This window comes from Eutrema salsugineum, unplaced genomic scaffold, assembly GCF_000478725.1.
Source record: "Eutrema salsugineum unplaced genomic scaffold, Eutsalg1_0 scaffold_11, whole genome shotgun sequence".
NCBI lineage: Eukaryota > Viridiplantae > Streptophyta > Magnoliopsida > Brassicales > Brassicaceae > Eutrema > Eutrema salsugineum.
Window position 1 is genome coordinate 2,011,893 of NW_006256901.1, and position 22,647 is coordinate 2,034,539.

The 22,647-nt window shown below is 37.8% G+C and overlaps 1 pseudogene; it reads right to left on the bottom strand.

Moving 5' to 3' along the window:
• Nucleotides 1-9,317: 9,317 nt before the first annotated feature.
• LOC112089943 lies at nt 9,318-16,488 on the bottom strand (annotated as a pseudogene).
• Nucleotides 16,489-22,647: the final 6,159 nt, after the last annotated feature.

Consider the following 22,647-nt stretch of genomic DNA (forward strand, 5'->3'; position numbering starts at 1 on the left):
AAGGATGGGACTGAACCAGCCATTGATCAGAAGAAGAAGACATCCTGCTCTCATGGTCTCCTACACTTAGTGATCTAAAGGATGATTAACACCAAAAGTGATGGCTCAGCATCAGAAGACAAGAGTATTAAACCTGATCTTTCTTCTCAAGACTTTGATCTCACTCCCTTGGGTTGATGATGATGGTTCTCTGAAGTATAAGCTGGATTGCAATGGGAAGCCAGGTCTGTTTGCTGAAGTGAGGGCATGTCTCACAAGGGCCATCTTTGATAAAGACCCAGATGGTATTCAAGAGCTGGTGGACAAAGGTCTCAAGGTGGGATCTCAAGGACAAGGGTCTAATGGTTCCCAAAGGCAGCAAACCAACTCAGATTTCTTGCTCAGGACCATTGAAGTGCTGAAGAGCATCAGTGCTCAACCTCACCCCAGCTGAAAACAGGTTTTTGAAAGTCAAACTTAGTGACTTTAAACAAAGTGCTCTTGGGAGACACCCCAAGCTTATCCTTGTATATAATCTTTTTATTCTTTTCTCTCATTTCTTTTTATGTTTTAGGATCTTTTGATGGGTTTTGTGAGTTGGTCTCAGGTTCTAGGTGATTTTTGGAGGACATAGCTCAGTGATGAATGGAATGGAGCATGTGAGAGAGCTGAGAGAAGTGTTTAAGGACTGAAAAACTTGGAGAACGCCTCAGTGCTACCTAGGTGTGCGGTTTGGATCAAGAAGAGCCCAGGCCGCAGCAGGACTCGCAATTTACTCCGGCCTGGGCATGCTACCTAGTGAAAGATGTCCAGGCCGCAGCAAAAGAAGAACAGGCCAAGAGTTCTAAGTCCCAAACTCTGCTACCTGGTGCTGCGGCCTAGAAACAAGAGAAGCCAACCCGCACATCCATTCGCAAAACACTCCAAGTTAGGTGTGCTAGCTGGGAAAAGAGAAACCAGGTAGCAGCATAAGAAGATTGGCCAATTTTCTAAGTAAAAAAAAAAAAAAAAAACCCTGCGGCTTAGGTGTGCGGTTTGGATCAAGACAAGACCAGGCCGCAGCAAGGGAGTTCAGGCCAAGCAAAATCCATCTCCAGTGGTGTCTGGCCTCATCTGGTGCAGATACTCACTCCCCTTTTGCACAAGAACCACACCAGGTATCACTCCATACACTTGTACATGAGCATTTAGCATTTTTCTTTATCTTTTGCATTTCATGTTTGATTTTTTTTCTCTTTCTCATGCTTTTATAACACAAGGGACTGTGTTATTTAAGTGTGGGGGAGGGGTTTTGTGTTTACTAATCATGTTTATTCTGATCTTATTTTCCTTTTCACTTTGAGTCTCATTTTGCATTCATCTAAGTGCATATAAAAAACCAAAAAAATGGAAAAATCTGAAAAAATTTTCACAAAAAATGCTCATGTAGTTGCATTCACATTTTAGGTTGAGTCTAGTTTGCATTTTCATATAGGTTTACATCCTAATGGGAGTAATGATAGGTTCTTTCCTTGAGAGTACATCACTTTGAGAATTTGGATTAAATATGCTTGTGAAATGACTTCTTTGCTTGCAAGGCTTGAAATGATTTGAATCTGAGAAGCAAGTTTGAATTGAACTCAACTCTAATAAGTGAAAACCTTGAACTTGACTTGAAATTATCTTGTGATGCATTGTTTGAATAAGCTTGTGGATACCTATATACATATTTGAGCTAGAATCCTGTTTTTACCACCCTCTTCCTTAGCTCAAATAGCTGAGTCCACATCTGGATCAGTTTTCCTCACCTTGAACCCATCCTTCCTTCAAGCCAAATGTTTGTGTGTGATTGAAAGGCCACCTTGGATCAAACTTAGCAGAAAGTGTTAGGTTTAGAGCGACAAGGGCAAGTCTCATTGAGTGTTAAGTTCCATCATCAAGGAGCTGAGAGATTTGGTGAGAACTAAGTGTGGGGGAATACTTGTTGGTGAGTGGAAAAAGGAGAGATGAGTGGAAATAAAAGAAGAATGGTGGGAACTAGGGGATAGAAAAAGAAAAGAAATCAGTCTTGGAGTTTTGAGTCAAAGAAAGTGAGCTCTAGTGTTTTGAAAAGAAAAAGTCTAAGAAGCCCAAGAGCTCAAATGTTTTAGAAAGAAAGAAAAAGAGGCTAGAAGTTACAAAAAAGAAGTGAAAAAGAGCTATGTAAAGTTTGAACTCCAAGACTTGAGTGTGAAAATTAAAAGTGAGTCCCCTAGTGAGAGGAAAATGAGTGTGGAAAGTGAGGTTCTTGAGAGGTTGAACAAGTGAGAAAGCTTTGAGTAGAGTGTGGGGTGGGATGAGTCCTTGCCCTTGTATGCATAGGTTGCTTTTTACCTTTAGCATTCTGCCAAAGTTTGATCATTCATAGAGAGATCCCCTTGCTGCATTGAACCCACTCAGGCGCTGATGAGATCATTTTAGTCTCATTACCTCACCCTAGCCAAACTTTGCTTGTTTGAACATTGCATCATTTGATCCACTTGGTAAAGAGCTTAATGAATGTCAAAGAGTTGAGGAATAAGAGAACTTGTGGAGATTACTGTTGAGTTGTTACATCAGAGTATGGTCTTGCATTGCATATTGAGCATGAACTTGAATTCTCTTAGTTGTCACTTTTCTCTTTCAAAGGAAATATGAACTCCCAATGCATTCAACCTCTCTCTCTCATTTGTTCTTTTTGCTTGAGGACAAGCAAAGGATAAGTGTGGGGGAGTTGATATATTCATAAATTGCATCATTTAATGTACATATTCTAGTCCAAATCATGTCTCATTTGCATGCATTTTAGGTGTTTAAGCATTGTTTTAGGACTTAGGAGATTGCATTAGGTCCAAGAGAGTTTTGCATGTTTTGGAGTGTTAAACAGGTGCTTTTGGAGTTTATTTGGAGTGGAGGATGTGATTCAGATGAAGAAATGGAGTTGAAATGATCAAAAATGGTGAAAAGGAGCAATTTTGGGTTTCTCGGCAAAATGATATACTGATGGCCGAAGTCTCTCGGCCAAAATCCTTCCCGCGGGTAGCTTTCTCGGCCAAAAACACGTACCGCGGTCAAGTCTCTCGGCCAAAATCTCCGGGTGCAGACACGTTTCCGAAATCGCCCGTCCGGGGAACCTTCCGGTCAGATTCAGCTATCGGAGTCTTCATAAAGGTTGGAGATAATTGAGTCAAGAGTTCATAACAGTTGGAATCAAGGCATTTGGACCACGGAACTGAAAGATATGGTAATCGGAAGACGAACAGGTCTCGCACTCATTCCGGAGCAATCCGATACCCCTGAATGATCTCCTGTCCGGGGAGCCTTCCGGTCCGATTCAGACGGCGGGTGCTTCATAGAAGTTGGAGAGCATTGCATCACGGTCTCTTAGCAAGTGGAATCGTGGAATTCGGACGCGTGAGCAGAGAGATAAGCTTGTCGGAAGGAACCCCAGTCTCGCAGGTATTCCGGACCGAGCAGATCAGTTCTAAAGGATGCGAAGGACGGTGCACTTCCAGGCCGATTTAGTTTCCGGGTCCTTCATGAGAACCATAGCCATTTGAGTCTTCTTTCCAGAACGTCCAAGAGCATTCAATTCGGATCTATGAGCAGAAAGATACAGTCTCCGGAATGGACACATGTCTAGACGCCTCTCTCTGGTCGTGTACATGCACTGCAAAGATGTGCCCTCCAGGAAGCCTTACACTTCCCAAGCACCGAAGCTTTCTTCACCAAAGTTGGAGATAAATGAGTCCTCTGTCTTCTGCAACCGAAATCATTCAATTCGGACAAGTCTCATAGGAGTTACACTCTCCGGAATGCGAAGTGGTCTAAGCTGCTCTGGATGCTGGTCTAAGCTGCTCTGGATGCTGCGAGATGGTCTTGCGACTTGGTTAACCCGCACGATCACTCGCAAATCACTCCGACTAGAGACCAACCCGCACAGTTTGTACATTCCCCAGAAACCGCCTTAGCCCTGCGAGTTGGAGAGGAAGGAGAGTTGGAGAGGAAGGAGACCAAGCCGCAGCAACACTCGCAAAACACTCCTACTTAGGCGTGCGGCTTCACAAGACAAGTAGGTGTGCGACCTGGGACATACTGGACTGACCCGCAGGATTTCCACTTGACCCAACTGAGCCGGGTCAGTACCCAGTTTGGTCAGTACCCAGTTTGTCCTGGGCTGACCCGGTCCATTAGCACTTAGTATATATAGTTTTTTGGGAGAAAAACCCTAGGATCATCTTCTCTCTTAGTTTCTCTCTAGTTTTCTTTCCTTTTTAGTGTAAAAAAACGTTTTTGATTAAGAGATATCTGAAGGGATTTGATCATTCCAAGTCTGTTTCTTATCATCTCATCATCTCATTTCTGCTTCTAATCATGATTAACATCATCTCTTGCAAAAGATTAGATGTGTTCTTCATGATTAGTGAGTAGTCATCTTTTAAACTTCTAGGTGTGTAGATTAGGGTGCTTAGATGTTTGATTGGTGATGTTTAGGGTTTAGATTCTCATTTCATTTCCTTAGTTAGCTGCTCCTAATGCCAGATTTCCTTGGGAAAGTGAAATCTGGGTTCATAGGCATTTCATGCACCAAAAGTGTTTGATGAAATGCCTGAAAGAGCTAACTTAAGGGTTTATGCCTTTTTCATCATGGGAATGATTTGTTAAATGCATGAATGACATATTAGAACTGTTTCTTAATGCTCATTGATTCATATTTCACAAATGATGATTTGGTTTGAAAGTGGATTAGTGTAGAGATTAATGCCTTCATGAGAGGATTAGTCTAGATTAGAGTTCTAAGTTGAAATGTTTGAGATCATGTGATTGCTTGTTATGTCTTTCTGTATAAGATTCAGTCTTCTTGGTTGAGAGATTGTTTGGTCACTTATTAGGCTTGATGCATTATGCTTGCTGATTGCTTGATTATATCTAATGGTTGTTAGACTTGATTAAGTGATTTGCAAAGGGATTATTGTCATGGGAATGAATTAATCTGATTAAGAAGCCTAGACTAAAGAGTAGCAAGTGTTGCATTATGTTCTTAGCATCATGATTCAATATCTAAAGCACCCTAATCAATGATCACATCTAGAGGTTTAGCTTTTATCATTTGCTTAATCACCATCATCTTGTTTTGTTTGCTTGCTTAGTTCATTAATCATAGCTTGTTTGTTTCTTGTTTTATGCTTTCTTGTTACTTTGTTCACACCAAAACTCATCTTTGATCACTTGACTTAAGAACCTATCACATAAACTAGTGCCTAACTACCACACATATGGATTGATACCCCTTATACTACTTTGACAAGGGGATTGATAACCCCCATCTAAGAGCCTCAAAACTCTTAGTTATCATATGTAGATGACATACTGCTCATTGGGAATGATATTACTCTACTTCAGTCTGTTAAGACATGGCTAAGTAGTTGTTTCTCAATGAAAGACATGGGAGAAGCTTCCTATATTCTTGGAATAAGAATCTATAGAGATAGATTGAATAAATTAATTGGACTAAGTCAAGATACTTATATAGATAAGGTCTTGCGCAGGTTCAATATGCATGATTCTAAGAAAGGTTTTCTACCAATGTCTCATGGCATAACTCTCAGCAAGACTCAGTGTCCTTCGACACATGATGAGCGAGAGCGCATTAGTACGATTCCATATGCATCTGCTATAAGATCTATCATGTATGCTATGCTCTGCACTCGCCCAGATATTGCATGTGCTTTGAGCATGACAAGCAGATACCAATCTGATCCAGGTGAAAGTCACTGGATAGCAGTCAAGAATATCCTTAAGTACTTGAGAAGAACTAAGGATAAGTTTTTGATCTATGGAGGAAGTGAGGAACTTGTTTTGAGTGGTTACACAGATGCCAGCTTTCAGACAGACAAAGATGATTTCCGATCTCAATCTGGATTTGTCTTTTGTCTAATGGAGGAGCAGTGAGTTGGAAGAGTTCTAAGCAGAGCACTGTGGCAGACTCTACAACTGAGGATGAGTACATTGCTGCTTCAGAAGCAGCTAAGGAGGCTGTTTGGATTAGGAGGTTCATTACTGAGCTTGGTGTGGTTCCTAGCATCTCTAACCCTGTTGATCTATATTGTGATAACAATGGAGCCATCGCACAGGCAAAGGAACCTAGATCACACCAGAAATCCAAACATATACAAAGGCGATATCACCTCATTCGAGAGATTATTGACAGAGGCGATGTGAAGATTAGCAGAGTTCCAACGGATGCAAATGTTGCTGATCCTTTTACGAAACCCCTTCCGCAGCCTAAGCATGAGAGTCATACTGCTGCGATAGGCATTAGATTCATAAAGATGTAATCTTATTTTCAGTGGGAGGTTTTAATTTCTTTTATGATATGATGTTCATGTTTACATACATTTGATTTTATTTTCAAATTAATGAAATTTGTTTCAGTATTATTTTGTTATTGGATAATTGAATAATAGTCCCAAAATAATTTATGTCATTCTTATAGATCATCAAGTATGTGACTTGATCATGAAACTCTATAAGTGGAAGATGATTTAGATTATTGAAGTCCCTAGTCAAGGTTATTAAAATGGGACGTTAATAACTAAGAATGACTAGTATGTGAGGTGACTGATGACTAAGTTTTGTGAAGTCATTGATATGCAGTATTAAAGTCAATCACATAGATATGTGTTAGAGAACACATGATTGGACTGACCCGCTATGAGAACTCTACAAGATTGTTATATGAGTGTCATAAGAGTTTCTCATGACAACTATAGAGTATAGTCCTTTGACCTGAGTTCGTCATGATTTCTTGTACATGGATTAGTTTGCTTTGACTTTGTCAAACGTCAGCCGTAAAAGGTGATTATAAAGACAGTGATCGGGCACATTATGAATTGTGTAAGGTACAGGGATGGAACAAGATGGGATTTTTCCCTCCTATATAACGGGAGATAAATATCTCTGGGCCTATCGAAGATTTTATACTGAGAAATGCGTGGCCGCGCTCAAACGAGGTGAATGTCAGTCGTTTGTTTTATCAGTACAAATCAGAGTTCGATAAACATGATCTAGCTTGATAAAGATGACACTGTTTCTTGCTTTATGCTAAGATCGAGATATAAAGACAAAAGGATTATAGGAATAGATGATTCTAGTACAAGTGGGAGATTGTTGGGAATATCCTGAAATCATTTGTACTTTACTCTAGTAAAAGTTGTATTGTCGAGATTTGACAATCGTTTAATATTAGGTGGTTATAATGTTTTGCTATAAACCACTTATAATCTATGGGTTGAGAACCTGTTACTAATATTATACGATCCTATAGGGTCACACACCTAAGTAAATTGGATCATTGATTAATAATGTCTTTTATGAATTGGACTAACATTTTGAGTTTTGGGAATTTCTTAGGTATATAATAAATAAGAAATAATAATATATAAGAGATATATTATTGGATATATACACATGTGATAAAGGCTGATTTATGGTCTAATTAAGAATTAGACTAAAGCCCAACCCACCCACGTGAATGTGAATCCTAAAGTGTTAGGGTTTTCATATGTGAGTATATATATATATATATCGATATGTAGTTGTGGACAAGAGAAAAAAAAAAAAAATTTATTAGCAGCCACAATCTACAAAGGCGAGACATATGTTGCTTGTATGACAAGCAAATCCTTAAACTCAGAGATAAAAGACGAACAGTTCGTTGGATTTTGAGATTTGATCTCAACGGTACTAGCATCCCGTCTCGATCCAATTTGTGTGCGTATGGATACCGATAGAGGCACGACACTTGGAGTGCTAAGATAATCTTAAATCTATCTGATTTTTCTCATTCCGCTACAGAATATCCAGGTATATTCAAACTCTAAGATCTAGATTTAATTCAGTATTTACATGAATCCTGGCAATCAAATTCGTAATTAATGTTTATAAATAGTTATAAACCGGTACGAATTCTTACATTACCTTCATCTATTTCCACTCTTGTATGACTCTAAGTTTATTAATGAAATCTAATGTTCCAAAAAAAAACAAAAAAATAGAAAAAATTGATCAAGTAACTAAACTAAATGAAAAAAATTACATATGGGACCAGTAAGTATTATAGTAAAAAAAGTTACACTAATTATTTTTTTTTTACTTGAGGCAGTTGACTTCATCCCAGCTAACGGATCTCACCTTCTTCAAGATCATCGCAAGCTTCCAAAGAATCATCTATGTCGTTTTTTAAAATCAGACCAAACTTTTTAACCCAACGAGTTCTTGCCATACGAGAGCCACCGCAGAGCTTCACGATTTCCTTCTCATCATCCAAGTGATCTTCTTTCATCTTGGATCTCGCTTCTTCTTCCACCTTCTCTAGCTTACGTCGAGCTTCCAACCTCATTGCTCTTCTCTTCATCACAGCTTCGATTTTAGCTTTCTCTTTTCTCTTTAAAACCTGTTTCTCTCTCTTTACGATCTTCATCATCGCATCAGCCTTTTTAGTGCTACTACTCTCTTCGATTTCTTTCCTGCACTTAGCTTTGACGATGATATCAACAAAACGAATTTTTATTTTTGCCGAGCGAACCTCTTTCTCAGGGGATGAGGACAAGCACAACAAATCACGACCATAAATTGTTCCTGTTGCCATAACTTGGAGGCACGAAAACAAACGAGCTGCTACTACCCAACGATCAAACATAGTGATGAATGAAGCGTAAAACTATTTAGGGTTTCTTCCCTTTTTTCGTTTCTGTGGTCAAGTTTTTTGGATCAAATATATATATATAGATAGGGTAATGTTTCTCCTGAAACACGTTTTCTATAGGCAGAAAAAGGAAATTGGGGAAAATGGAAATTGAGAAAAAAGGAAAATCGCGTACTGTTGTCATGGAGTGAACACTTCAAAGATACTCAACAGAATAATTATGTGTAGATTCATATTTACCTTCTAATGTATACTTCGCTGAAAAGATATGTATTTTGAAAACACACAGATGTGCATACACATTAACAAAATTATCATACATATATACATCGACAAAAATATCAAAGTTTTCATGTGATGTAATGTCTGAATATGAAAATGACAGAAGTAGAAGATTGCGTCACAAGAAACTTCCAGCTAAAAAAGTCATAATTTCAAGTTTTATTCGAAACTGACAAAGAAACCAGAATCATTTTTCCATTTCAATGTATCATCATCACATGATTCGATTTTCACTGTTTCTAAGAAGGGATTATTAAACCTCTAGTCTAAAGTGTAATTGCATTAAAAATTTACATTAAAAAGTGTTTTTTTTAAAGAGATTGATACATTTAAGGAATATGATAAAATTGACTCACTTCTTCATGAGAAGAATAACAGTGTGAGCTGCAATGCTTCTGTTTTCTCCAAGGCTATCAGCTTTCTTGTGGGTTTTAGCTTTTAGGTTCACAACAGAAGGATCTGCACCTAGAAGCTTTGACAGATTGGATCAGATCGTCTCTTTGTGTGGACTTATCAGTGGTCTTTGTAGAATCAATGTCGCGTCTAGGTTTCCTATCTTGTACCCTGCCTCGTCCATGAGTCTCACCTGAAACATAAAGCCAAACAAAAACCTTGTTTCAAGTTCATTGAATCACTCTTCAAACCCACAAGAAGCTGAGATTTTGTTCGATCCACATAACCATAACCTCATTATAACTGATCATATCACCTAATTTCAAGTGGCCATCATTCAAATTCATAGCTTGATTCACATTAGCTTCCATGAAATAAAAACATTCACAGTCAATCATAACAACGATATTACACTAAACCTAACACATTATTTAAAAGGACAGAGACAAGAAAGAAACTCTATAGTTTCAAATTTGAGTAACCGTATTTAACATCAATCATATATGTTGCCTCCAAAGAAATGTAAAAATACGAGAGTGTTTCTATAATTCATCAACCCAAGAAGCAGATCTAAACTTGATCTATGCCAAAACTTTGCAAGATTGTACTCAAAGAGATTATACTCAAGATCTATAGGTTAAAAGATTATACTCAAAGAGAATTATAGAACCTTGATATTAACAAACCAAAAGCTTCCAAACTATGTAAATTCCACCAATCTATGAATCTAGCTTGAGAGTTAGGCTTAATGACAGAGCTATAATTGCATAGGGGAAATCTCTGCATACACAATTTCACACAAAATTGAAAGCTTACAGCTTTTTAGATGAAGGCGGATGATTCAGCTCCTTTCCATTTAGGATCAAAATCTGGGAAATCTGAACGATATCAGGAAGCCCTAGAGCTCCTAGAATTACATCCACTACATAATGGAGCAACACATCCCTGAACCAATACAAGTTTCACAAATTCAAATAAAAAACCTATAAGCTATAATCTAAATCTCAACGGATTTTTTTTTTTAAAAAAGAAGACAAGTTCACTGATCGAATTCGGAGAAATTTTACCATCGGAGTGAGCTGTGCAGCCTCTATCGTGAGGGATATCGATGCCGCCGATGTCAGAGGATACCCTGGCTCCAACCGGTGCATATCAAAACGTTGTCTGACTCGAAACAGAAGAGTTCTGTGATATAACAACAAAAAAAAAAACAAACAAACCTAACTAAACTCGTCTCAAATGCCCTAAAATTGATGTCTACGAGTTGAATTTATAGAGTTTATGCAATGCTAGGATTTCAAATAGGAAAAAAAAAATCGAATGCATGGACCGAAATTAACGTATAAGATAAGTCCACGAGTAGATTATTGTGTTTTTGGTAAGCATTTTTGAAATTAATTAATTAAAAAAATTTTTAAAAAATTTACTAAGGAGTAAAAGGTAAGTAGCCATTCTAAAACTGAATAAAAAAGTTTAAAGCTAAAAGTTTATTTTGATTATAATCTTCTTATCTTATACTAATAAAAGTTGAAGTTATAGGCTTCTTAAGGCGTCCACATAAAATTTTAAAAGGTAATTTTATTGGTCCACATCAACATTCAAAATTAAGGAAAATTTCTAATTTTTAATATTATTGTTGAATAATGAAATTAAAAAAGTTTACAAATTCTAATATTATTGCTGAATAAGAAAATTATATATAATCTTTTTATTGGTCCACCTCAACATTAAAAATTTAAAATTTTCCAAATTCTATTATTGTTTTTAAAAATTATTAAAGATAAAAAATTATATACAAACTTTATTTTAATAATTAAAAATTAAAATAAATATTACTAAAAACGGAAATTTTAAATTTAAATTAGATGTATACACACATATTTAGAGACTTTTACATTAGCATCCAAATTTTTGTCACACAACTATAATAAATTTTAACTTTTTTTTTTCTACGTGTGCAACAATTATTTTTTAAAAAATAAAAATAGAGTTAAGTTTCACTAAAAAAATGAGTCATTACAACGTAAAAGAACCAACTTGACTAAACTATATGTTTAACTATAATGAAAGAATATATAAACAAAACCATTACAAGCCGCCTTAATATTGAAAAAGAGACCGTAAAATCTCCAAAGCTTAGCCATCAAATTTGAGAAGAATGATAAATTTCAAGCAATCTGAGAAACATATCAAGTAATTGATATTCGACACTTTTGAAAAACGAAGACCTTGAAATAGAGAAAGAGATTTTATCATTGATGGAGACTGAGGTATTCGAGGAATATTTTTGAAATAACATAGCATCAGATGGGGTTTTAGCAACCTAACTTTAACCACAAAGGTAACAATTAGCTGACCAAGCAGCATCCGAATACATTCGGTAAGCTTCAAAACAAGGAGCAGAGACCAAAATCATGAAACTTTTGAAAAACAAAGCACTGAAAATAGAGAAAGAAGTTCTGTCATTAAGACAAAGACTGAGGTATCCGAGGAAGATTTTTAAAATAACATGACATCTGATGGGGTTTTAACAACCTAACGTTAACCACAAAGGTAACAATTGGCTGACCAAGCAACATCCAAATACATTCTGTAAGTCTCAAAACAAGGAAGAGAGACCAAAATCACTTGCCTCGTGTGGGATCTTCCAGCTTTGATTTCTAAATCTATTATTAAAAAAATAAAGCTATATGCCTCTAAGAATGTCTACATATGATTTAAAAGTTCAATTTTATTGGTCCACATCAATATTTAAAATTAAAAAATTTCCAAAACTTTAAATTTATATTTTTAACAAAAAAATAATTTATAGAAAAATTCTGCAAAGTTTGGATACCACACAGCAATGTCAAACTCTGAAACCCAGAAACCGGCCCCAATAAACAAGCAACACCAAGATTTCAATTGGCAATCTATGATCTGGTCGGAAAAATTCTCGCAAAAGTTTTGTGTCTTCGTGTGGAAAATTATGCAAAACACTCTGCCTTTGGGAGAAAATCTTCTCAATAGAGGCCTCCTCGACAATGCTCTTTGTGTCCACTGTGGAGATCTTGAGACTACTGAACGTCTTTTCTTCCATTGCACGTATGCTCGTCAGGTTTGGAGACTAATCCTGTTTAGCACTGACATAATTTTGAGGTTTGTGTGGATTTTAAATCAGGTTTTAAAATCGCTAGTACTTTGTTCTGCCTTCCTCCAACAGGTGTTGGTCTAGGAAAATTATTCCCCTAGCTATGTCTTAAGATTGGATTCTCTCAGCTCACTAAATCACAACCTTAACTCTCTCTCTCTCTCCTGTAAACTTCCTACATTGATGTAATCAAGGAAATTACAAGATGAATAAGAGAAATTGAATCACTCACAGATCGAGTATCCAAATCATCCCTCACTCGCGAATCCTCAAGAACTGAGTATCGCCTCAAGTCTAACGACTCAATCTCTATAATTCAAAAATCCAAGATAAAAGAAAAATGAATCGTCTTTCTGTAGTTATGCAACAACCAGAAATAACAGCAAAGCCTCTAAATGAGCCAGGTTCTTTACTCCACACTTGACCCAGCTATATCTTTTGCCGCCAACTCCTCTGCTTCCCCTGTTCTAGCCTTCTTCTTCCTGATATAGCAACGATGAAACTTATCACTCTCTGCTGGTCTTTCTGGTCGGCCCGAAATTATCTACTCTTCAAAAATAGAATCTTTACACAGATGAAACTATGCTTAAGGCTATCAATGATGCAAGAGAATGACAATAGTATCTTTATGCTCTAGAATTGGGGTATACACACCTCTGCTGCAAATCAGACGTTCAAACATTTGTTCGAGCAATCAACTCTCGTGATCAGCTTAAGGGGCTCTATGGACTCCTCTGCGACATCCTATCCCTAGCGCTTGTTTTAATGTATTTTGTTTATCTACGTGTAGCGGACGGCTAAATTGTTAGCCGATGCTTTGGCAAAACGAGTCCTCCACGATTTACCTGTTGGGAATGTCCTGAAATCATTTGTACTTTACTCTAGTTAAAGTTGTATTGTCGAGATTTGACAATCGTTTAATATTAGGTGGCTATAATGTTTTGCTAGAAACCGCTTATAATCTATGGGTTGAGAACCTGTTACTAATATTATACGATCCTATAGGGTCACACACCTATGCAAATTGCATTGATTAATAATGTCTTTTATGAATTGGACTAACATTTTGAGTTTTGGGAATTTCTTATGTATATGATAAATAAGAAATAATAATATATAAGAGATATATTATTGGATATATACACATGTGATAAAGGCTGATTTATGGTCTAATTAAGAATTAGACTAAAGCCCAACCCACTTACGTGAATGTGAATCCTAAAATGTTAGGGTTTTCATATGTGAGTATATATATCGATATGTAGTTGTGGACAAGAGAAAAAAAAAATTATTAGCAGCCACAATCTACAAAGGCGAGACATATGTTGCTTGTATGACAAGCAAATCCTAAAACTCAGAGATAAAAGACGAACAGTTCGTTGGATTTTGAGATTTGATCTCAACGATACTAGCATCCCGTCTCGATCCAATTTGTGTGCGTGTGGATACCGATAGAGGCACGACACTTGGAGTGCTAAGATAATCTTAAATCTGTCTGATTTTTCTCATTCCGCTGCAGAATATCCAGGTATATTCAAACTCTAAGATCTAGATTTAATTCAGTATTTACATGAATCCTAACAATCAAATTCACAATTAATGTTTATAAATAGTTATAAACCGGTATGAATTATTACAGTGGTATCAGAGCCTACTTGTTTAATACTGCAATTGGATCTTCTTTAATCTACAATTTGTTATAGATAAATAATTCTGATGGTTTCACAATGTTTGAAATTGATTTTCAGACATGTTCGTAAAAACCCTAATTTGATTATGATGTTTATCAATTTTAAAATATATATTTGTGACTCTTAAATAAATATGTACATGTTGATTCATACGAAAAGAAATATTGATTTAGGAAAGGTAAATATTACAAACGAAACATAAGATAATTATGCTGATATGATCATTCGATAATTATGTTAATAATATGTAATATCCAAAACATGTTTTTCCTTTCCTCGCGTGTGCATGTAATAGTTACCAAATCATGTATTTTTAATTGCAAAGACCAATTCGCTAATACATAACTGTCCTGAATATATAATTATTATAATATGCATATGCGACTTGTGAGACCAATATGCAGTCACTTGGTTTAGTTGCTTGGTATGATTGGTTTGGTTTAATTGTTTAGATCTTTTATTTAATTAGAATTCTAATTTGATTAGATTCTAAAATTATATTTAAGATTAAATACTAACTAATTAATTATTTTAATTGGATTAAAATTAAGTTAATTATATGTAATCCAATTAAATACATATGAGATATGTATTAGTTATTTTTAATTATTTATATTAGATATAAATTTTAGTATAAACTAGGAGAGAACCCGCACATATGTGTGGATCTTGTTTTAATTTATATTTTAAATAATATATTTTTAGAATTTTTTTTGAATTATATTTTTACCATCATTTTTTCGTTTAAAATATTTATATTTTCTTCGATTTCTTCTAGATGATACACTATTTGTAATCTCCTCGACATGAGTTGTGCCAAATAATCCGATTTTTCTCCTACGGTAATGAAAGACTAAAGATCTACTATTTTAATTTATGTATAAAAACGTAATATCTCATTGAAAAATTTACCATTTTGAGTTTTTTTTGGTTATATATATTTTATAGATTCTATTTTTAAAATTATTTAAAAAAAACTTTGTATGACATTTGATGTATCTACTCTTCTTTTTTACTATTACTTTTTTAATAACTTTTATTTTTATAATCATTTATTGAATATTTAGTCTTATAATTTTATTAGTAAGAGTTTTATATAGGATTATTTAAAAATTTTTAACTTATTCAGTCTCATAAGTTTTTTGTTTCACTTACATTAAAATTTAATGGTATTTTTAGTTTGAAAATGTAGTTTAAATCACTTGGAAAAAAGAAATAGAATGGTGGATTTAAAAAATCTTGTATTATATATTATTTTTAAGTTTTGATATATTTAAAATAAATTTAAATTTTATTTATTTAAATAATTTTGTTCATACACATATTAATATTTATTAATGTGCTTTAATGTTTTCTTTAAATGTGATTAATTAAATGTTTTTCTTTAAATGTAATTAATTATTTAGTTCATTAAGATTTTAAATGGACAGGTGGCGCTTTCTCCAATGCTGATGTGGCAAGCAGCTGGAGAAAGTGGCCAAGTTTTATATATAAGATAAAATTGGATTAATATTAATTCCTCAACCAATATCAAGTTATTTGATGTCTCCCTAATCTTATCAACTGTTAAAACTTGAATTTTGTATGGCGGGTCTGCCAAAGCAGCGGTCTGCAATTATTTGAGAGTGAGACGGATAGTAACGGTTACCATATGAGAAAAGGTTGGTTTACTTGACTAGGCTATCAAGACGGTTTTGGGCTTAGAGGCATAGATTTGGATAAGACATAAGATGTCTTCCACAACCAAGAATTATATTGGATATAATTAGCAATAGTGTTGCTTGCCTAATTAACTAGTTATTTTGGGGTTGAGCCAAAGCTCACTTGGATTCTAGTGAAATATGGATCTTGGATACTATACTCATTTTTTAAGGAAATTTTTTTTGTTTGAGTATAGTGTGAGTTTTCTTAATTGTTGAGAATGCTCAAAATTTATGAACATCATATTAACTTTGCTTTTCTTTTTCAGTTATGTCCAACCCTCAAAATTCCCATTCATTGCGATTTGTTTTAAAGAAGGATAAATCGAGTGAATCAAACCTCCTTGAAGGCTTGGAAGATCTGAAAGAGAAGAAAACTTTTGAGATTTCTTCTCTGGGTATCTATGTTATAGAGGTAAATGTTACCACTTCTGGTTCTACTCCTTGGGTATTGGATACCGGCTGTGGCGCTCACATTTGTACAAATGTGCAAGGTCTAAAGAACATCAGAACTTTGGAAAAAGGACAAGTGGACCTACGTGTGGCTAATGGTGAAAAAGTTGCAGCATTAGCAGTGGGGACATATCCATTGTCTTTGCCTTCAGGCATGGTTTTAGAACTCAAGAACTGCTATTATGTTCCTGCTATAAACAAGAATATCATCTCTATTCCATGTTTGGACATGGAAGGTTTTCATTTTCGATCAAGAACAAATGTTGTTCATTTGATCGTGATGATATGTTTTATGGTAGTGCTCCATTAGAGAATGGACTCTATGTTCTAAACCAGAACATGCCGGTCTATAACATTCGTACTAAGAGGTTTAAGTCTAATGACTTAAATCCAACTTTTCTCTGACATTGTCGTTTGGGCCATATAAATGAGAAACGCATTCAGAAGCTTCATGGTGATGGACTTTTGAACTCATTTGATTTTGAATCATATGAAACGTGTAAATCTTGTTTGTTGGGGAAAATGACTAAGGCCCCATTTACTGGACACAGTGAAAGGGCTAGTGATCTATTGGGCCTTATACATACAGATGTATGTGGACCAATGAGTCTAAGTGCTAGGGGAAACTTCCAGTACTTCATCACATTTACTGATGACTTCAGTAGATATGGTTATGTTTATCTGATGAAACATAAATCTGAATCCTTTGAAAAGTTCAAGGAGTTCCAGAATGAATTACAAAATCAACTTGGCAAAAGGATTAAAGCTCTCCGATCAGATCGTGGAGTAGAATATTTGAGCCAAGTTTTCAGTGATCATCTGAGAGAATGGTGTGTCTGAGAGAAGAAATCGAAATTTATTAGATATGGTTCGATCAATGATGAATCACACAGATCTTCCATTATCCTTTTGGGGATATGCTTTAGAACTGCTGTGTTCATGCTAAACAGAATTCCATCAAAATCAGTTGAAAAGACACCATATGAGATGTGGACAGGAAAGGTTCCTAATTTGTCTTTTCTTAAAATTTGGGGTTGTGATGCTTATGTTAAACGTATGTTTACTGATAAGCTTGGACCCAAATGTGATAAGTGCTACTTCGTAGGTTATCCGAAAGAGACCAAAGGTTATTTCTTTTACAACTCCGCTGAGAATAAAGTCTTTGTTGCTCGGAATGGTGCCTTTTTGGAAAGAGAATTTCTTTCAAAGGGAACTAGTGGGAGTAAAGTATCACTCGAAGAAGTTCGAGAATCACAGGAGGATATTCCTACTCTTGAGGAAGAACATCAACTGGATCTACGAAGAGTCGTAGAATCAACTCCTGTGGAACCTGAGGTACGTAGGTCCGAAAGAATTCGTCATGAACCTAATAGATTTGGGGATTGGGTAATGGATCATCATGATCTTTTACTTATAGAGAGTGATGAACCTACATCTTTTTAAGAAGCAATGATGGGCCCTGATTCCGAGAAATAGCTACAAGCCGCAGAATCCGAAATGGGATCCATGTCAGAAAAAAAAGTTTGGACTTTGGTAGATTTACCTGATGGTGTTAAAGCCATTGAGTGTAAATGGGTTTTCAAGAAGAAAACAGACATGGATGGTAATATAGTGATATACAAAGCTAGACTGGTGGCGAAAGGTTACAAGCAAATTCATGGTATAGACTATGATGAAACCTATTCTCCAGTCGCAATGCTTAAGTCCATTCGGATTCTCCTAGCAACTGCCGCTTATTATGATTATGAGATTTGGCAAATGGATGTGAAAACAGCTTTACTTAATGGAAATCTCGAAGAGGATGTGTACATGACACAACCCGAAGGTTTCACATCTCCTGAAACTGCTAGGAAGGTATGCAAGCTTCATCGTTCCATTTATGGTTTGAAGCAAGCATCTCGGAGTTGGAATCTTTGTTTTAATGAGGCAATCAAAGAGTTTGATTTCATTAGAAATGAAGAAGAACCTTGTGTTTACAAGAAGACTAGTGGGAGCGCAGTTGCTTTTCTGGTATTGTATGTAGATGACATACTGCTCATTGGGAATGATATTACTCTACTTCAGTCTGTTAAGACATGGCTAAGTAGTTGTTTTTCAATGAAAGACATGGGAGAAGCTTCCTATATTCTTGGAATAAGAATCTATAGAGATAGATTGAATAAATTAATTGGACTAAGTCAAGATACTTATATAGATAAGGTCTTGCGCAGGTTCAATATGCATGATTCTAAGAAAGGTTTTCTACCAATGTCTCATGGCATAACTCTCAGCAAGACTCAGTGTCCTTCGACACATGATGAGTGAGAGCGCATGAGTAAGATTCCATATGCATCTGCTATAGGATCTATCATGTATGCTATGCTCTGCACTCGCCCAGATGTTGCATGTGCTTTGAGCATGACGAGCAGATACCAATCTGATCCAGGTGAAAGTCACTGGATAGCAGTCAAAAATATCCTTAAGTACTTGAGAAGAACTAAGGATAAGTTTTTGATCTATGGAGGAAGTGAGGAACTTGTTTTGAGTGGTTACACAGATGCCAGCTTTCAGACAGACAAAGATGATTTCCGATCTCAATCTGGATTTGTCTTTTGTCTGAATGGAGGAGCAGTGAGTTGGAAGAGTTCTAAGCAGAGCACTGTGGCAGACTCTACAACTGAGGCTGAGTACATTGCTGCTTCAGAAGCAGCTAAGGAGGCTGTTTGGATTAGGAGGTTCATTACTGAGCTTGGTGTGGTTCCTGTTGGGGTCGGTTTTCACCCCAAGCAGATAAAACCATCTCAAAATGACTAAGTATGGAAGAAAGACAAGTGGGAGAGCCGTTCTCACCAAGACCAGTGGGAGAGCCGTTCTCACCAAGACCAGTGGGAGAGCCGTTCTCACCAAGACAAGTGGGAGAGCCGTTCTCACCAAGACAAGTGGGAGAGCCGCGATCACCAAGTGGGAGAGCCGTGAAGATAGACCAGTAGGGAGAGCCGCGAAGAAAGATAGATGGGCCGAGCCGAATCGTGAGAAATGGGCCAAGCCCCTCTCCAACATGCCTGGGCCGAGCCGCGCCTCGGTGAGGTGGACCGGATCATGTCTCGACTAAAATGGCAAGTGGGCCGAGCCATGGAGAAGTTAGATGGGCCGAGCCGTGGAAAAGTTCAGATGGGCTGAACTAAGGCCTTGAGAGACGGATCCCATAAAAAACCCTAGGCAAAATACAAAGGCGGTGAGCCGCACGAGGCGATAAGGAAATATTCCAAAAATCTCTCTCGAGATTCTCGGCTAGGCGGTTCGGAGAATTAGTATAAATAGATGATGTATACAATTCATTCTGTAACTTTTGCAACCCTAAGCAATAAGAGCTAAACACTTTTACAGCAAGAAAAACTTTCTTTCGATCTTACTGTTTTTGACGATAAACCATAGAAGTTTCCGATCCCTTAGTTTTCCTTAAATAAATTTCTGGTTGTGCGAGTTTTGGCTCACACAATTTGGCGCCGTCTGTGGGGAGATTGAAACTTTCTTACTCTAAATCGACAAGACTTTAAGATCCGAAGAACATGGCGAGCAACACCCTCGACGATAACAACAACAACAACAACGATAACGGCGCGGAAAAGGACGCTCCAGCATCAGGCGCAACGACGGCGACGACCGAAATCCAAGAGGACATGCGAAACATGATGACTGCATTGATGAAGAAGATCGACGAGCAGGACAAAAGAAACGAGGCGATTACAGAGAGGCTCAACGCGATGACGGCCGAGCGACGACACCCAACTTGGAGAGCCGGAATCTCCGACCCGATGGATGGAATCCGGAGATGCTTCGATTTCTCAACGCCTGTAGAAGCCTTGGGGAGCGGCGCGAGAAATCCCTTGGCTCCACCAATGTTTCGTCTCCTCGGCAAACAGACTCCCGCGGAAACCCGAGTTAAGATGACCGAGCCGCTTCCACTCCGTCGGAACTCAAGGGGACGGGCCGGCGAAGAGGAGAATGAAGCGATCGATGTGGACGCCCAACAGAATGATAAAACCACGAACTCGCAACAAAATGGCTCGGCTCGGCGAATAAGCCAAGAAGAGCTCGCCTCGGCACTAAATGGCATTCAAGTTGACGAAGTCGCCGACCCGATTCGCGATAACGACCCAACCGAGGAAGAGGAAAATCTCCAATGGGTCGAGCAGGCAGAGTTTAAAGACGAGTCGAGGAGAGAAGACCAGGAGCGACCTCGCCCACCTAGGAGAATGACCCGCGCGCAAACCTTGGAGATCGAAGAGTTGCGAGCCTCAATGGCTCGGACAGTGGCAGAGATACGCGCCATGAAATCTCAAGTGCATAATGCGACAAGTGCCGCGCCGGAGATTGATCGAATGCTCGAGGAAACCAAAAGAACCCCGTTCACGACGAGGATCACAGAGGCTATGATCCCCGGGCCCGGAAAAGTTAGGATCCCTTTCTATGAAGGAACCACCGACCCAAAATCTCATATAACGGCGTTCCGCATAGCAATGGGACGAGCCTTCACGAGGAACTCTGCCAACCTGACCAAGCAAGAAAAAGACGCCGGTTATTGTCTGCTGTTTGTAGAGCATCTCAAAGGGGCCGCACTAGAATGGTTCTCAAGGCAAGAACGTAATTCGATCAACAACTTCCAGCAGCTCTCCGCCTTGTTCTTGAAGCAGTACTCGATGTTCATGGACCGAGGCACCTCCGACGCCGATCTATGGACGTTATCTCAAGGACCTAACGAACCGCTTCGGGATTACATGGCAAGGTTCAAAGCTGTTATGTCCAAAGTAGAAAGAATAAGTGACAAGGCCGCCTTTGAAGTCCTAAAACGATCCCTATGGTACAAATCAGAGTTTCGAAGGGAGATGGCTCTGAACACGCCGCAAACAATTCAGGATGCTCTGCATCGATCATCAGACTTTATCGTGAATGAGGAAGAAATGAAGAATTTAGACGAGCAATACGAAGCGACGAAAGCAGCAATCCGGAGCTCGATTTTAACTCCGGATCTGAAGAAATACTATCACTAAGGATGCACCACGACCAGCATGAACTACGGGACGGCTTGATCCCTGCAAAGGGTACGTAGACAGCCCGTCCTCGGACGAGTTCAGCTGTCCCCCCTCCTAAAAAGGGAGGGGGAGTAGGTACGTATACACCATACTTACACCATATCTTAAATTTTTAGCTCGTCAAGTCAGGTATGTCTAGATTTATTTCACTTCATTTTTTCGTTCACTTGCTTTCACTTCGGCTAGTTTTCATTCACTTGCTTTCACTTCGGCTAGTCTTTTATTCACTTGTTTTTACGTTGGCTAAACATTTTACCTGTTTTACAAAGCACTTTATTTTCATTGATCTTGCATTGCTTCGGCAAAGTTCTACTTTGGTATCCAAACACTGTACGCCTCGTCTCGTTGCTGGCCACAACGAGACGACAAATACAAAGTTCTCTAAACGGACTTTTTACCACCTTTCCTAGGACGAGGGTGCAAGTTACATCCTCTATGGATAAAAATTAAGCGCGCTATACAAATTTCAGACTAAAAACGTATCGGTCGCCACAGTTCACTATCGCACACGAGATTATAAGTCGAGACTACATCGCTTTCTCTAAAACCAAAGTGAACTCTTAAACCCGGCAAAACGCACTCACCCTCTCGGGAACGCCGGTCTATAGTCAGATTCCAAAGAGAACACTATATCCTCTTGAACTTTTGCCTCATCAATGAGAAACCCTGGGCTAACGCCTTGGCAAGAAAAAAACAGGCTCAAGCTAAACACTTTGGCTGCAATGCCCGACTCTTCCTCACGAATGATCAGTCTCTCAAAGAGAACAAGGCCTATAAAACACATAATTTACTTGAAAAATACTTCGGCGTTAGTCGGAGATTCTTTCTCAAAACAATCTAAAACAGCTCACCTCAATGAGGACCTCTCTCAGTGATAGAATGGATAAATCTCAATGAACGGCCCGAAATCATCTTTGGTTAATAAAAAACAAAACGCCTCGTCGTTATACACGGCTCGGCATCATATAATGAAAACGCCTTGTCGTTATACATGGCTCGGCATCATCTAATGAAAACGCCTCGCCGTTATCATTAAACACGGCTCGGCATTGCCAATGAAAATCGCCTCGCCGATTATCATTAAACACGGCTCGGCATTGCCAATAAAAATCGCCTCGTCGTTATTATTAAACACGGCTCGGCATTGCCAATGAAAATCGCCTTGTCGTTATCGCTAAACACGGCTCGGCATCATCTAAACGAAAACACCTCGTCGCCTAAGCATTATCTTCGATCGTCACCT